The sequence below is a fragment of the Apis dorsata genome, unplaced genomic scaffold, assembly GCF_000469605.1.
Source record: "Apis dorsata unplaced genomic scaffold, Apis dorsata 1.3 scaffold_23, whole genome shotgun sequence".
Classification (NCBI taxonomy): domain Eukaryota; kingdom Metazoa; phylum Arthropoda; class Insecta; order Hymenoptera; family Apidae; genus Apis; species Apis dorsata.
The window spans coordinates 55,782-58,753 of record NW_006263325.1 but is presented as its reverse complement, the minus strand read 5'-3'; the positions used below and the strand labels follow the sequence as shown (position 1 = coordinate 58,753).

General features: G+C 40.0%; 1 protein-coding gene across 1 annotated transcript in view; it reads right to left on the bottom strand.

Moving 5' to 3' along the window:
* LOC102678231 (breast cancer anti-estrogen resistance protein 1) overlaps nucleotides 1-2,972 on the bottom strand; it is a 116,733-nt gene that overhangs the window by 95,671 nt on the left and 18,090 nt on the right. The gene's annotated exons all lie outside the window — the stretch shown is intronic.

Below are 2,972 nucleotides of genomic sequence, written 5' to 3'. Positions count from 1 at the left end.
TATTAAGATTGATTTTTTGAAATTTTTCCAAATTTTTCCATCGATACACTGGAATCGAAAGGAAAAAAAAAAATTAAATTTCGCGAAGGAGGTATAACTATCCTAGGTCCTCCTCTCCCTCCTTCCTCCCCTTTTCCTTTTTTCCCCTCCCTCCTCTCTTTAATTCACGGCACGGTTGCACCCCTCCCGTTACACTTTGGAGCACCGTCGAGGAAGCCAGTTTATTAACTCGACGGTAGAGAGGGCGGCGCATCTTTTTTTCCACCGGTTGTTCCGCCGTGCGAGAATAATTTTCGTGCGGATACAGTGTGTCGCGTTATCCTCCCTCGTCTCATCCCCTACATACGCCCATATGCCCATCTCTCTCTCTCTCTCTCTCGTTTCAGCGTGGACTTGGTCGAAACGGGTGGTGGTGGAGGAGGAAGAGGAGAATCAGAGCGTGGAGGAAGAACAGGGAGGGAAGGAACGGCGCGGGTTAAACGCGACGCATCGCAGGGGTTAATGGTTCCAGGGATGATGCTGGTGGAACTCTGTCCTCCTCTCTCCTTCCCTCTCCTGTATCTCTCCGTCCCTGTTTTCGAGCTTTGCAGAGCTCGTCGTCGTCCGTTGGCCCCCGTCGACGACACGTTTGTCGGCGCTCGAGAACCAACAGCTAATTCCGGGAAACGAGGAATTGAACTATTGAACGGAAAAAAAAGAAAGAAAGGGACGAAATTTTTCGTTTGCCCCTTTTTCTTCCTCCTCCTCTTCTATTTCTCTCGCACGAGGTAACAGGAAGCGAAGGACGATTTTCCGGACGAGAGAATCGCTACGTTTGGATTCGAAGGAATGGCCGGTAGAGGGAAAGTAAAGTAGTAGATATGATACTCGAAACGGAGGAAATCTTCCGTGTAAATCGGTCGATGAGCGGTATATATCGATAATGGATAGCGAATGGTTTATCGAGAGAAATAAAAAAGAAAAAGTTTCCACCAACGGGTACACACACGGGTTGTTGGGTGGGGGGGATGATATAACCACTCGAGCTCGTATCTTCTAAAAGCTTATTCGTAGTATCGATCCGAGGTTGGCTGTCCGATTTGCTCGATTATCTAATCTTATCGCGTGGCGCTCGTGTACGACTCTCCATCGAGTACCGATCTTTGTTCTATTGTGCAACTAGCAGAACAAATTGTTTTATTAAAACGATTGAATATCTCTAGATAGATCTTGAATAATCTTTTAGATAGATTAATTCGAATGAAAACACCGTTTACATCTCTTTAAGGGGGAATCGAAGTTCTCGAAATTGAAGTTTTCGAAGAATTTGAGAGAAAAAGGGAGAGGAGAGAGAGGAGATAAAAGAGACTAATTTTCACATTTTCCGCCCAATGTTTTTGGCGAAGTAGCTGGAAAAAGGAGATGCTGGCTGGTTGCCTGACCTGGTTGGATAGCATATCAAATGGGGGGATTAAAGGATGAAAAATTGGAATGTTTTCGAGATAGGATCGCGATGATTCTCTTAGAAAGAAAGAAGAAGAGAAGAAATGGAATTCAGATACAGAATTCGTAAAAGAAATATTTACTATATTTTATCTCCAAACGTATTTTTATATCCACGTGATTTTGAACAATTGATTTTGACGAAAAGCAGACGAAAAATATCAAAATATAAATTCAAAAAAGAAGAAAAATCTATTTTTCATCTACTCCAAAACGTAGCACTCGATGACGTGTTTTCGAAATCCGAGCTTTGTGTTTAATCCTTCGATTAAAACTGGCTCCGACTCGTTTCGAAAGTTCATGGTCTCACAATCCATCTTACAATTATTAATCATTATCAAGCTCTCCCTCTCCCAATTGGTTCGATATATTTCAAAAAACGACGATTCGACGAGGCGAAAAATAAAAAATAAATTTTTGGAAAACGAATGAAATTGACGAGGGTATTTATAACTTTATAATGGAAAAGGAAGAAGGAGAAGGAAGGATTGGATTTTACTTTTTTTTTCTAATTACTTTACTTCACAAGGGAAAGAAAAAAATTTCTCCGAGTCGAAACGTTCGACTCTGAAGCAGAGATGCTTCCAGAGAAAAATTAGAAGGAAGTTTAGAGAGGGGAAGATTGGTTAAGCAAGAGATAGTTAAGTACGAATTGTTCATAATTTATTTCTTTCGACTATTGCAAGAGAAAGATATTCCTCGTTGCAATCCTTTTTTTCGAGGCAACTTGGTGGTCCGGAATAAATTCGGTGTACTGTTTTATCCTCGAGAGAGAGAGAAAGAGAGAGAGCAAGAGACCTCGAAAACACGGATTTTTCTCCAGGTTCGCCGACCTTCCAGTCAGATTTTCACCAGATATGAAAGTAAGCCTCGCAATAATTCAAAAATACCGTAATTAACCTACGTGAGCCTGCTGCTTACGTCTTCCAAGAGGATGCATTAGACTAATATCTTTTAAAAAAGGATGGCCTGTTGCGACCAAGAGCGTTAAAAACCCTCTTTTATTACGCCTTTTCATTAGGAGAAATTGAGAATTCAGTCTAATCTCGGTTATAAATTTCATCAGTTTAGAGGGGAAACTTGGCCGACAGATTTAATTGAGCTCGATGGACGAGACTTTATTATTTCGAAGAAATAAACAGTTATCGATAAAACTGTATTGTTTCTTCAAATAAATTTTCGATACTTTGTAATTCATCCTCCTTATTTTGATCGATATAATTATTTATCGATCGATCTTCAAACGATTATCTCCACACGCGTCGTTTAACCGCAAAGCTTTAATCGAAAATCGAATTCAAAACTTCCTGGTCTCGATGCGATCCAATATCCAAAGATATGATGAATTTAATATTGTTATAGAATTTAAAGTTCACTGAAATTTTATATGCGATTTCATTATTGAAGCCAGCGACATTACTATTTTATAGGTAGCTATTTGTTTCTCTTCGATACACGTACTTCAAATGTTTTGTAAACGTGTAATCACG